Source organism: Anopheles funestus, chromosome X, assembly GCF_943734845.2.
Source record: "Anopheles funestus chromosome X, idAnoFuneDA-416_04, whole genome shotgun sequence".
NCBI lineage: Eukaryota > Metazoa > Arthropoda > Insecta > Diptera > Culicidae > Anopheles > Anopheles funestus.
In genome coordinates, this window is record NC_064597.1 from 15,978,015 (window position 1) to 15,993,157 (window position 15,143).

General features: G+C 45.5%; 1 long non-coding RNA gene across 1 annotated transcript; it reads left to right on the top strand.

The window, feature by feature from the left end:
• The first annotated feature begins 3,052 nt into the window (after positions 1 to 3,052).
• Positions 3,053 to 9,265, top strand: LOC125765056 (uncharacterized). Its single transcript, XR_007418503.1, has 3 exons — positions 3,053 to 5,135; positions 7,457 to 7,905; positions 7,990 to 9,265. It is a non-coding gene; the product is annotated as an uncharacterized LOC125765056 (long non-coding RNA).
• The last annotated feature ends 5,878 nt before the right edge of the window (positions 9,266 to 15,143 follow it).

The window sequence follows — 15,143 nt, forward strand, 5'->3', positions numbered from 1 at the left end:
TTGTTTATTTGTGAATTTGCTGTTTTTTGTTTTGTTTTTTGTTGTTATTATTGATGGCCATAGGCACTTCTGCCTCTGGAATGCTGCAATTGCACTAAATCGTCATCACCCGACCACAGTCCCGATAATAGGGTATTGGTGAAGGATATGCGGAGGGATGAACACATCACTCCACATCACAACATCCAGCGGGTATTTGGTTCCCCAATGGTTCAATCTCTAATGTCACACGCACTGCATTCATTCGCTGTTTGGCACCGGGTACACGCCAAAAAGGGGAAAACATAGCACAACGAAGAAGTAGAAAAAAAGGAAACTGACGGGTTAGTAAAGGGAAGTTTTACACCTCCCCCCTCACATCGTTTGTAGGCACGACGCGCCCGCTGTATGTCCACCTTTTGCAAACATGCTGCAACCGAGTTCGATCACGAAAATTTAATTTAGAATTCAATTAAAAATCTTTTATTCACACCAAATTGAATTAATTCTACCAGGTTGTAATGTATCTGGCAGAAGCGGTAGCCGGTCCATGCCACACAGGCGAACCCACCGATATGCCTTGTGTGTGCATCGTCGTTTGCTTTTTATGTGTGTGTGTATGTATATGTGATTGTATGTAGGCATGAGATGATGAAATGGAAAATAGCACAAAGTGTTCCCTCCCGTCCGGGGAAACAAATGCCAAGAAGGGAGTTAATCATTGACGGTCGGTAAGGTAATGGAGGAGTGTGAGGGACGTGAGCAGGAATACAGGGGAAAAGTGAGTTGGCCAGAATGAAAATCTCGCGTACGGGACGAAAGATAACGCCCGGTTTTCTAATAACAATAACAAAGCAGTACTGTCATGTCGTGTAGCAAACATCAACAACATCATCAACATCATTTTAAGAGACCAGCGAAGAAATAGCAGCAGGCAGTAGGTTGGAAAGTGCGAGACACCTTTTTGCACTCTTAATGCACGCTTTCGGTCCGACACCACCTTGACAAACCGCCACCCTACCCCACCCCACTTTTCGGTAGGCCTAGCGGTACACCATTCCCTCCCCCTCCTTCCCTCCCCTTCCCCCCTTCCAGCTACTATTCCCGTGGCGAGGCGAGGAATGAATGGTGAAGGGCGAGTTTTGCCAGAACCACTTGTAGAGGACTTTGTTTTTCCCTTTATCGAGACTCTCCGCCGATGGGAAATTCAATTAGGGGCGAGCAATATTCCAATGGAATTGATTGATGTTGTGCTGGGCTGCTGGGCAAACGTGTGTGTGTGTGTGCGTGGGCTGTGTGTGCATCTGCAGGAAAAACAAACCAACCCCCGTTTTTACCACCGGGCGTATAGCACACGCTCGAAAACCGTTTAGCTTAAGTGAGGGGAAGGGGGAAGAGAGTGGGTGGGCGGTTAAAAGGGTGGCGGGTTTGAGAGTGGTGATGAAAGTGCAACGTCAACTTTCAAAAAGGACACCTCAAACCCGCTACCAGGCATACGTTCCTGAAATTCCCAACTGGATGGATGCAGGGTTACTATAATGTTGCGCTAATAAAGTAAATAGCCTGGTTGTATATGCAATAAAAGTGGAAGATAGTAGAAACTCACCGTAACACTTCACAGCAATATAAAAACAATATTTTTTACTTAAATTTCAAAAGTCAAATTTTCAGTTTTTTGTTAGTTTCTACGTCAATTGTTTGGCATCTGACATTTTATGCATGTTTAATGGCCTAAATTAATTCTTCTTCTTCTTATTGGCGTAACGATCTCTGAAGTCATGCCGGTCATTTCTGGCTTACGAGTACCACGTAGCTGGATAGTCAGTCCTTGCTACGGGGAGACGGTCTGGATGGGATTTGAACCCCGGTCCTGCCGTGTGGAGATACACCGGCCGTTTATCACATACACTACCGGGCGGCCCCCTAAGTTAATTATGATCGCTAAATTTTGCTCCTAAGTCAAAAGATTTCTTACCTCATAGCAATAATTTTTTTAGATTCGAAAGCATTACACTTTGAAATATTAATATTTGTCTATGTTTAGAGCTCTATTTGTCTACATCTGGAGTTCTGTTTGTTCTGTTCTGTGTCACATACATTGAAGTTGTTTAGTATTTCATTTAAATAATCTGATAGAAAGGCTAAAACTTTTCGATACCTTAGAAGCAGAAAAATGTAGGAAAACTTTCAGGCAAATGGACAACCCTGTTAAAACATTTTGATGCGCGAAGCCTATCGTTGAATGATAGAATACGCCAGTGAAAAGTTTGTAATATGTATATGTGTGTGTATGTGTTTGTTTTTTGTGCTTTTTTTGTTTAGTTTGTTGTCCTCTTTCCTTTCTTCAACGAGAATTGTTTTATGCAAAATAAATTGCAAGGTTAGGAAGCTTTTTGGGGGCCGAACCTGCTGTTGCACACGCATAACTCTCGATGCAAATTTTCAATCAGGTAGAAAACCTGTTAGGATAGGAAACGGTGCGAGGTGGAGGGAGGCAAGGGCGACAGTGAGTTGTTGGAAACGAACAGGGGTGTATCTGTTGTACAATAACCCTTCTTCCTGACGGCTGTTGCAACCCTCATACATCCCATCGATGTCATGTTATGCACCGGAGTCGTTTGAAGCGTTGACATTTAGTTGCAGTTGAGAAAAAGTCACCCTTCCGGTCCTATTTCTTGCATGAAGAGAAAGGAAGAGGCGTAAAACAGAGAGGGAGAGAGAGAGAGAGAGAGAGACGCAACGATACAGTGGAATGAAAATCAAACCACCTTCTCACGCTTACTGTAAGCGATCTATTTGAACAATAAACGGTCACCTGATCGATTGATGTACTCGTTACAACAACAAAAACGGTTCACATTTCCCATCGCAACGAATTGATTGTTGTGTTTAACAAAACATCCAAAACATACACTTTGTGATGCCTTGTTGATACATTTTTATAACATAGAAAATCCAAACGAAACAATATATAACGGTGGACTGCGTTTTTCATACGTAAAATTTAAAAAAACGTTTGATGTGATATTTTTTTTGCAGAAATTGCATACATTTTGGCGTTTCATATCCACATATCAGGATTGTACAAACGGGTGTTCATTTGAAGCGCTTAGCGCCTAAAATTATGCAATCGATAAACAAAAACAACGTTAATTATCATTTTCTTTGCAAGTTGCGAGTTTACAAGCTTTGTATTTTCTGTTTAGCACAGCTAATTAAAGGAGCATAAGGAGAGCATGACATTTTTTATCTTTCCTCTCGCTTCACGTGTAAAGGGGAGAGAAAAAAATACGAATATCTATACCATGAAACTAATCAATGCTCACTTGGCACAACGGCCATTCATTAGGCGCAGGAAGGAAATATATGGGAAGAAGCTATTTGACTGAATACCCTTCCCTTGCGCGTATTCCCGTGTAACAACATAAATGAATTGTTGAATCAATCGATCGTTGGCATAAAAATCGGAAACCTGCCCCAGTGTAACTTCAATCGAATTGAGAAGACAGAGCGGCAGGGTACGGGCAAGGGACATGTAGCATTCCAATGAAAAACTCCCCTTGACCGAAGGTTAGAGGGTAGGAGGGTTCTCCACACCCAAAAACCCGGTTCCGGTTGAATGCATCGCGCACCTCTGTGTTGTGGTCCCTGCTGTTGCTTGTTTTTTGTCGAACTACCCCAAACCGCACCCAGGTTTTTTTGTGTTGTCTTTCCGTGCCAAACCCTTTTATTTAAACCACCCGCACATCCCACTCATTCCACACACACACACACGTGCGCGCATAGAAACGAACTCATTCGCCATCGAAAAAGAACCGTTTCGGTAGGTAAATCGGACGGGGGTTTTTTGTATTGTTTTCCTCATTACTTTTCCTGCGTCTGGCAGCTAACTTGCCGTACTTTGTCAACTTCATCAACTCGGTACGTGAGCCCCGTTTCAGCTCCGTTTAGCTTCCTACACCATACACCGATTACACGATCGGAGCATCAAACAGCTTTTCGCCAGTGAGGCGATCGCTATTTCCAGCTGGATGAGATTCAAATTAAAGCACCGTATTTGGTCACACGTGTGCTCGCGCGCGTGTGTGTGTGTACGGGAGACCACCCTTACAAAACATAATATAAGTACGCAGCGTACGGTCATCAGCATAAAATGTATCAACCATCGTTTCCCTTCCCGACCGCCCCAAAAAAAAAAGCATCCAACAAACATTTGTGTGTTGGAGCGTGCACCGTTGCAAAAATGGCGCTGCAAAACCGTGTCAGCCTACCCGAAAAACTGACATCTACGGGTGAAGGGGTGTTCCCATACCGGAAGCAGCATCCACAAACTGTTTCGCTACCCTTCACCGGTGTGCGGAAGTGCGGAAGTATTCTGTCCCCAAAAACTCACACGGTTCGATAACCGTTTTGTGCTTGAATTTTCGACCATCCACAGTGGAGCTGAGTGTACGTTGTTGGTTGCAGAGGAGTATGCACATGTGTGTGTGTGTGTGTGTGGAAATGGCAGGGGGCAATTGCAACTAGAGGGTGCCGTTTTCAGCATCGCAGCTGGTGTCTCGACCGGGTGAACGATGTGCTTCGGCATGTGATCAGTAGTCCGCGGTGATTAGCATGAGGCAGACGAACACCTACCGTAAACCGTGCGGAGTTGGGCGTGTGGCTGTCGCGCGCATTTCTGTGAGTGTTCGGGAACCAATAAAGTGTAGCTTTTTTACCCATAAGATCTTCTAAACTTTAACCATATAATCCATTCGTTGTGATCTGCTTAACGGTGAAAAGGAATCTGTGGTGCGTAAAGTTTGACAAAACGTTACTGAGCATCGATACTGCCAATTCTTGATAAGTAGACGTACTGTTTCGAAACTCAGAAAGGCTGAAACAGTTCTGCATATCACTGAGCAAACATCTACATTGGAGTTCCTCGTCCCCGTGTGCCAAATATCAAGATACGCCGAAAGATCCTGAAATTCGTGTACGATCAACCTAACCTTCGTAAGGAACAACCTTCAAACGTGCAAGAAACGTACAGCAAACGTTCACCATTATCTTCATGTCCATTCCAAAATCGCCCAAAAACGAACCGCTTGCCCTAAACGGTTACACGCAATAACGTTTTCAGCATCATTGCCATTGTAGCCAAATGGGCCGTACAGGTTAGTGTTTTAGGATGGTTCCGTCCGCAAATTGCTCACATGATGCGTGCCCCTCTGCATGTCACACTCACTTTCGGTAACACCGTCACGGCGGGCGGTCGTTCATTAGAACCCCAAAAAAAATCCCTCCTTCCGGAAATAACCACTTCCGGGAAGCTATCCTTTTCCTTGTTTTGTTTTGTTTTTTGTTTTACTAGTCACCCTTCGCTCGTGTATGCCTTACAGTGGCTTATCTAAACCGACAGCTTTGCAAAACGATAATCGGACATAAAACTTCCCTTTTGTTGCTGTCTTTTTTGTTTCCTACATAGCATAGAATGTTTAGTTTTTGCTTTTTACGAGTGAAATCAAATAAAAGCAACGAAAGCCTCCCACAGTGAGTGATAAAAACATAGCCAAAACCTTCCCCGCTCTTGACCTCGATAAAAACGCAGGACGAAGCCGTGCGGAACGTTTTTAGCATCTTAACCTTTTGTCGAAAGGTTCCGGATAAGTGCTGCGACTTACCTTCTTGACCTTCTGCATTTCCAGCACAAATATGCCGGACTCGATTTTGGCGCAAAACACACGACCAAGACACAAATTGGTGCTGGTGTGCTGCGTTTGCCGGACCATCGACTAAAGTGAGGTTATGACACCCATCAAGCAGGTTTGTGATGCTGGAGGCGGGAAACAGCGAACCTGCGAATGGTGCACCACCAGACACTAGGCACTGGTTAAAGCAGATTGTGATAGTGGTGGAAGTGGATATGGTGGTAGTACCATCCATCCAGTTCTAAATGTGTTGGGAATGTTTGCACGGCAAGCAAGAAGAAGTTAAACCATCAACCATTCCACCATTCGAAAGCTGTCAGTGCCGTTACACTATCAAGCTGTCAATGGCTGGCAGAAGAGGTAGAAGCACACTAGCAAAAAACATAGTAGTGTGATGACAAAACAAAACACAAATGGAAAACAGTTACAACAACAGAAAAACTGAGCAAAGAAAACTTCACAGCTCCGAATGTTTTTTTTTGTTGCTGTAGAGAATGGGAAATCACGAAGAGTAGTAGGTAAGATGAGAGAAGGACATGTTGCGAAAGAGGCGCATCCATTTGCTTAATGATCTTTACCGAAGTAGTAGCGCCAAAATGGATACCGCTGGTGACGTATGAAAAGGAAGCAGACCAGTTCCGTTTTAGACTGGGGTAAAACAAGGTAGCGAGGATGCCAATCAGTTGTGTGGCATTTGTGCACACATATGTACCAAAACGTTTTGCTTCATAATTGCATCTACAGGCGCACACACACGCACACGTGCAAGGACGTGACGTATGTGAGCGAGAGCTGGATGAGCTCCGTGTGCTAGATAGCGAAACCTTGGGAGCCTGACTACCTTGAGTGACATTTCCCGTACGAGTTTTGTGCCGCATTTAATTTTCACACCCCGTAGGCTTGCTTTACGGTGGAATGGTTACGGGATGCTGACAGTGCATCGTGGTTTCTGCTTCCCTTACAGCTACACCAGCGCTTGAGGTGTAGAAGCTGTGTGACGTGCTGTATATCCCATCCTTCCCCAAGGGGGAAGGAACAGCAATTCAATAAAATAGTTAAACGCAAGCCGATGTGGCTTTCAACGTGGTTGAAGATACAAAAGTGGAGGGAGGTGATGAAGGGCAGCGGAGGTGAGGAAAGAGTGTGTGATCAGAAAGGGTAGGCCCGCAAAGAAACCACCAAACTGACCACCATCAGAAAGAGTAACTAACCTAAACCCATTCTCGTCCAGACTATTCAAGGCTTATCAGGTGAGGTTGAGGTAGAGACGTGCTGGATACCGGAGGCACCGCAACTTAGTCATCTGCCTTCAATTTCATCCACACCTTCCAGCATTTCCATATCCTGCTCCTACTACTACTGCATGGTATAATTTCCGCAGCTCACTCAGGTAGAAAAAGGGTTACAGTGTGTCCGCAAAGTGTGTCCGCCGCACTGCTTGGCACACGAAAGATAGCTCGCTAGCCCCAACGGTTCACGGTACCGCACCAACCAACCAAGGCAGTGTCAAAGGCTCTATGTGTGTTGCACAGTGGAAGGAGCGGACACTGTCAAGTGATTCCCGATGAAATATCCACCCATGAAAGATGTGTCTCGTGGCTAGGCTAATCCTCTCGTATTTAAGCTCACCTTATACGCAATATCTTGCTAACCTCTCACTATCTCTCTCTCACTATATATCCAAGGTACGTGTTGTTTCACTCATCACATCTCTCTCTCTCTCTCTCGTTCACTCGCTTGCTCGTTTGCCGACAATACATCCAACGTTTCATTCTGTGCTGTTCCAGACACCGTTACCATTGCCTCCTTCACATGCAAAAAAGGCAAGGTAGTTACTCTAGCCTCAAACCAGTGCCACCGGAGGCTTATATTTACGCCGACAGCCTTAAGTGCTATGTAAAGCGGGAAAACTTCGTCTTCCTTATATCTACCTTTCAATGTCCGTACCCCTCTCTCTTTCTCTCTATCTCTTTTCTACCTCCTCTTACTCCGCTATCAGTCAGGTTTCGTCTGAAGACTTCTCAACAGGTGTGCAAGCGGTGTATATGCTTCACTGCCCGTTCGCAATCTGCTCGCTACCATCCGTTTCCAAACCCTGACTGCTGGCTTTCAAACTCCTTTCCACTGATCCCACACCATCGTTATCGGATCGGAGAACACCCTGTTTCCCTGTACATAAGGACGTTTCGGGAAGAGGCCTCAATATCCCCTGGATACCTGGTGGAGTCATTTCGCGGTGAGTAGCCGTGGATGGTTGAAGTTGGTAGCTGGGTTGGATTGTGATACGGACCAGGCTGATTTTACTGAACCCTTCCCGCAGCCAACACATGCGTCCTTCTACCTTTCTGAGGTATGGCTCTACACCTTCTGCAATACGCGCAGGATGCATTGGAGCATCGTTTTTCTGTGACACTACGGCAGTACGGCCACAACTATTGGCGTGCTGTGCATTCGCATCCCATCCCTGGGAAATCCTTTCCACCCATCCTTATCCATTCCTCTTTCCCCACTTCTTCTATAGCACCATCATGCTATAAAGTCCTCCATTATGGCACACTTGCTTTTACATTCTAGCAAATTAACGCTCCAAAAACCCGATGCGTTCGAAGCGGCAAAAAGGCTTAGCCGTTGGCAGGTACGGGGTAGGGGGAGTGGGGAGAGCATCAATCGAATTGACTCTTTCCACGGTTCCAACCACCACCAATCCACACTCATCCTGTGAAAAGCTAACCGGTACGCTACAACAGGAACGTTGCACTTTTCCCGCACTTTTGCATCCAGTTCACGTCCACCTTGCAGCATGGCCAATTAGAACGGTGACGACAGCCAATTTTCATGTACCCTCTCTCTCACTCTCACTCTTGTCATACCACTCTTTCTCACTCTTTCTATCTGTATCCCAGCTGTAGTTTTCCCTCCTGTTCTGCTGCATGCGGATTGACAGTGGGAAACTGCCATACACCATGTCCTGCGGCGCATGAGCACCATGCAAAGCAGAGCAAACATAGTACCGTGTGGCGAAAACACGGCAAGAACGAAATTGCTACTCCACATATAAAACATCATCCCTCAGCTGTACATCTTACTTTACCGTTTTCCTGCTGATTATGGTCCGTTTGTTGTCGTTCGTATCGGTATACTCGTCTACTTGCGAAATCGTCGGGGAGCGAGAGAGAGAATCAGATGGAGAAAAGGAGAGAGAAGATAGGACAAAACCATTGCGCCCATTTATCGTGCTTAACAAAGATCGGGGGCTGGGAAAAAGGGGTTGAATATGGGGTGGGGTGGGGTAGGGAAGATTGAATGGGTGCAGGAGGGAAAAGACACGAGTGGCTACAGAAAAAAAACGAATACCACCCTAGCAGCAAATCAACTTCCTTTCACATGCATCCGCTTTCTTTCGTTACTTTCTTGAGGCCCTGTTCACACATCTTGTTCTAGGGTGGATGAGTGTCCTTAGATTGGATAAAGGGTAGCTATTTTAGGGTGGAAGAAAATAGAAGACGCGCCGCGTGTGCGTGTACAACACATGACACAAACATGAAACAGTAACAGAGAGAAAGAAAAACGAGAGAGAGAGAGAGAGAGAAAGAGTGAGAGGGGGGGGGGGAGCGGGCGGGACATAAAGAGGGGATAGATGCCCTGTACAGGTAAGTGAGATACAACATAAATAAAAGGGAATACCTTTTGCATCCACTCCTCGCTATTACCCTGTATCACAGCAAACCCCATCCCCCCCTCCTTCCACAACCCTCTCACAACCAAACACCCCCAAGTAAAGTGGGTCCTGAGGTTTGGGATGTAACAATCTAGATTTTTTCGTTTTAATTCAACCAACCCCCCATCCCATTCCCCCCCCCCCCCCCTCTTCCCCCCGTAGCGTCCCCATCCCTACCCAAACCGTACGGACGCAACACAATCGAGCGATGAATAAATAGGTTATTTTAGGGGTTTGCAAAACCGATTACCTTCCCTAGATCCTGGATGGGAAAAATGTCACAAATGGGTAAGCAGAGAAGCAAAGCTGATGGGATGATGAAGTCACCGAGAAGGGTTTTGAAAATAGAATGGACAAAATGAAGCGAACCAAGGGAAAAAACAGACACGCCAAACAGCACCTAGGTTGGCTGGGCGAAGGGGAGAAAAGCGAAGGGAGGATGTTGTAACACCGGCACGATATGAAATGAAATAAATTGATCAAATAAATAGCGCCAATCCTTTTTGCTTCTTCTGTTCCGTCTTTTTTTTTTGTTTCGTTCATCCCCTAAATTGTGCGCCCGCAATCATCCTCTCCCCCTCCCCCTAACAGAGCCTTTTAGAAGCATTTTTTAGGATCTGTTTAAAAATGTTTGGTCCTTTCCTTCATTCTATTTTGGTTGCCCCATTATTTTCCACGTCAACTCCCACAACCTCACCCCTTCCCCTCTTTCCCTCTCATCCTGCTCAGCATTCTCATCTAGCAGGCGAAAAAGAAAACCACAACTCTTGCTTTCACAACCAAACAAAACATAAAAGCTACAAACGGATGCATCCTTTCTTTGATTTTGCACCCTAAATGTCTACTACTTACACACACACATACGCATATAGAAACAAAAAAACCGTTCTATTTGCTTTTCCGTTTTGTGTTGGAAGACAAACCACCATCCCTACCACCTCATCCTCGCCCTCTTCTTTACTCCTCAACAAAGTGGAAAACCAAAAAACCAAACACACCAAAGCCAAACAACCTGTTGGTCGTTGTGCTGCTGGTGGGTGTTCGAGTCGCTCACAGAATTGCTCCCGGATGCTGGCTGTCTTTTTTGGTTTTCATAGAACTCTGCAGGAACGTATACTGAACGTGAGAGAGAGAGAGAGAGAGAGAGAGAGAACAAACGGGTGAGATAGTGCGAGCCTTCATGAGCCGTTACCATTGCCGGAAGCACAATACTGAGAGGTGTATACTGGAAGAACGAGGCGGTGGGGAATGGGGAAGCAAGGTGATGAGGGAGGGAATGGTTTGGTAGCGGAGATTGGTATGTTTTTCTTGCACCTATAGCATACCCGTTTCGCGCCACCAAATAACCACCCCCCCCCCCCTCCCACCCCCTTTTTCTTCCACTATTCACACCCTCTCCCGCTCCCCTTATTAGTGATCATAGAATTTGTGGGATGGTGAAAAGGATGAAGGAGGTGTGAAAACGGAAAGGATAGGTTGGGAAGAGGGGTGGGGGGAGAAGCGGGGAAGGAGTGTGGAAGATGAAGAAGTGAAGGGGGCGAGGGACTTTTGGGCAGGAAGCCACTAGAACAGGGAAGCGACCCATAACACCTCCCTCCCCGCTCCCAGCCCTCATCCCCTTCACCTCGCAAATGTATGGAGAAGATGTCGCTGTGGGTGGGTGGGTATGTTGGACACATTATATAGTACATGAAAAGGCCGGGAGCATGCAGATAATGGCGCGCCAGGACACATCACATCACAGACTGATGTGGGAAAAGGGAACAGTGGCCGTCTGTGGGCGAAAGTGGGGTTGGATGGTGGTGGGAAGGGGAGAGCTGGGTGGTTAAATTGGGAATGCGAGCAGGATAGGAACATCCGTTTTTTTAGCAATTTCTACGTAACAATGTTCACCTTCTCCCTCACACTCACGCTTTCCATCTCTTTTTCTTCCTCTATTTCACACTTACTCTATCCTTTTCTATCTAGTTATCTCTCTCTCTTTTCCACATTTGACTCACATGTACTCGGTTAACCGTACTCTTTCTAACTCTCTTTCTCCCTCTCCCTCTCTCTCTTTCTCTCTTTATCTCTATCTCTCTCCCTCTCTCTTTGTACCTCTATTGTATTATCTCTTTCCAGCTTAATATCTATCTATCACGGTCGGGACTCTGCAAAAAAGGACCAGAGTTCCTGGTTTTGTACCAACCTGGCAATATCCTCTACCACCTTCCGTTTATCCAACGCTTCGGTACCGTACCGCACACCCACCATCGGCTAGATTCGCCTGGCACACGGCACCCTAAAGGTATCGTAAAGGAAACGGATGCGAACCAGGCAGCATCAGTTCGATAGTTGACGCGCCAGCGAACGGTTCCCAAAAATCTTCCCTCCCGAAAACACCAGGAACACCGGCCTTTTTTTTTCTTTGTTTTTGCTAACTGCCTGTTGCTGCTGCTACACAGCTTCTGCTACTACTGATGGCTGATGGCGCGGTTTATAGTGTACGGCTTACAACTGCTTGCGCTACTGGTGTGGTTTGGCATTTTCCCCAACAAGCAATCACTGCTGATCGGTTTGGTTGTTAAAGTCACCAGGATCCAAGTCGCCACAAAACTCAGACACACATCGCAGACCGCAACAATCTCACGCTTTCTGCAATCAACCAATTAAAAAGAAAAAAATCCAAGTCGGCAATGGCGTTTGCACAACCATGCAAGGAAGGCTCACGACCAGCAAACCAGCTGATTGGCAAGGATTGGCAGCGCTATTCCTCTTCCGGGTGATTTTTAACAATCAGACTTCAGACGTTTGTGTGCGAGCTTTTAAAGATACACACTGAAATAAAGGCACCCTACCTTCTCTATTTGGCTGCATGTGTTTCGTGCGTTTTGGTATATAACTGAACTGGTGCTGTAACAAACGAACTGGTGTGAAAATTAATGTTTGCTAGTGTAATCGGATGTGCATCGTGCTAGTATCGGTGATGTGTGTAGCAAATTTTAAACTAAACGCAAACAAACCAAAACGAGAAACATCTTTTTCCGGTAAGTAAGTAACACATTTGAACTTTTTGTCTTTTTCTTTTACAAATTATCAAGGTTTTTTCCGTTGTTTTTATTTTGCTGGTTTTTAAAAACCCCTCTGCGTAATTAAAACGTTATTACGTCCTTCGGCTGCAATACAATTGAAAAGAACGGAATGGGGTTAATAGTAGTAAAATGATGCAAAAAATTTGCACAATCTGCTTGCCTTGCGTCACACTTGTTGCTTGCGGAAGAAGTATCCCGCATCAGTGCGCGGTCAGTGCAGCTGCAATGCAGCGTTACCGCTCGTTAAGCGCTGTTTAAGCGTTGCGGTAGTAAAATAGATACTAACATTTATACGACTGCTTGCTCTATGCGTTCAGCTCATATGAGGTTGAAGTTTTTCATGTGTTTTTGTTAGTTTCATCAACTAATGATGGGGAACCTAAGTTTCCAGTGGCTTACAACAGTAGCTCTTGTTTGCATTTTTTTAAAGTCTACTCTGTTGCTTGGTTGCATTGTTTGCTCTACGGTCGTCCTGCACCATTCCGGGAATCAACCTCGGGTAAGGTGGCCCATTTTCCCATAATGATGATCATCGGTTGCGCATACTATCCCCATTAATAGTCCCCCGGGACATCTTTTACCGGACATTTGCAGTCTTTCGTTTATATCCCGTTGTTTGAAACGTTAGTGGATTTGAAATTTCAAACTAACAAAACACACACTCACCATGTGTGAGGGTGAAAAGAACGGGAGAAAAAAGAAAGAAAGGCGCGTTCTGTTGGAAATCCCCCGGAATGCGCTGACGCGCAGGTGTCGGGTGTCGCATCGGGATCGCAAATGGACCGGATGCGAAACCATTAACCAGTTCGATTTGCCCGTTTATTTGCACCATCGTAAATTGGGATTAAAGTGTATCTCACTCCCGGCTCCGACTGCTGCTGGGATGGGTTGGTGATTAGTTGCCTTTTTTGCAAAACTACTACACCTCACCGTTTCGTTAGGGAAGAGGATCGTTACTACTATGCACACACACCCACACACCCACACACAAACGGAAAGGGAAATACAAGGACATACTGGAAAATCTAGAACAACCTCCCGCCGGGTTGGTAACGTTTCGAAATCGAGCCCCTATTTCGTGTGCAACGGTGACAGGGCATCACCCGCTGGGCAACGTTTCGACTAGCCGCCGGGCGGATAAGATCGTTTATGATTGGATCGATTGGTGAAAAGCAAATGGACAAAACATGGGCAGGAAAGCAGGAAAAAAAACATCATTGTAAAGAAAAAAGCAACAAACAGATACACACACCTAGAAGGCAATGGGGAAGTAACAACAGTAGCAGTAAGACATTGAAGAAGAAAAAAAGCAGATGTAAACGTACACTTTAGAATGAGCAAAGTGTGAGGAAAATAATTATGACACGGCTGGCACGGATGCTGGCAGTGCTGCCAGGAGGAGCCCGGAAATGGGAACACTGATTGGATTTTTGCCTGATTACACGAACAGGGTGACGGTACCGTACATAGACCGTACGAGAAACAGAGAGTAAGAGAAGGGTACGGAAAATGATGTAGTGAAAAAAAGCGCACACACACACGATATCTACAATATAATTCAATTTAACGTAATTCAAATCAAATTCGAAAGCTGCTGCTTGGATGCTGCCATTTTTTTATGGCACCTCTTTACCCACTTTTAACGTCTGCTATGAAAGATTAAGGCCTTTTTGGTTCATTTATCCTTTTTTTATATACATATATAAAATAATATGATTTTATGTGTCTGTGTGTGTGTGTTCATTGCGTTAGAATTATTAAGTTTAAGCTCTAGAAGGTTGGCAATTTTCGAATATAAAAAAATTAGAATATACAACACAGAAAGAAAAGAGCGTGTTTCAGAATTTCCAAAAAACCAGGAACTAGGGCAGTGAAAGAGATAGCGGGATGCGGTTGCGAACGTATGGTTTGGTTCGCGCAAGCCTTATCTGGATCGGGTTTCGCTGGCTAACGTGTTGTAAAAGCGAACAAGCGAGTAAATCTTCAATTCGTTGTCGACGAAACCTGCACGGAATAAGGCACGGCAGCACGGGTACGACGGTAATGTTTTGCCACTGGTAGTGGCGAAGACGCGTAGAGGGAACGCTACTAATAAAGTGATGAAGTGTAGAAATTAAGGCTGATAAGAAGGAGCATCGTTTGCTTGTTCGGCTCCCACTCCCCCGAAAAAAAGCCAAAGGAATAACCTCAAATATATTGAAAGACAGCGAATGAGACGAAATACGCCATAGAAAGTCGAACCACCATGTTCCATTTGTACCACGCGGCATCCCATTATTGTAAGGAACACGTTTGGTGGAAACTTTCGACGAAACGCAACCGACACATACACACACGCAACAGGTTTCATTTGGGTTTTTTTTGTTCCCCGGTATCTTCCGCCATCCTAAGGTATATGGCGTACGTCGGCAAACGTTGCCAGGAGATTTGTCGTCACCGCCGCAGGAGTTTGATTAAATTTGCGACTCGCGAACCCGCGCCCGAACACGCACGCTTCCGGGACGAGGACGTCCTCGTCGATGACTTCGGAATACCCGGGATGTACCGGTGGAGGTACTTGTACGCGGACGAAATTAGTTTAGGTAGAATAACGCTATGGTGGAATTGCTTCGGCCATGCTATTTACGTTGTTTCGCAATGAAAATGGCAAGAAAGTACACGAACCATCATCAAGAATGGTTTTGC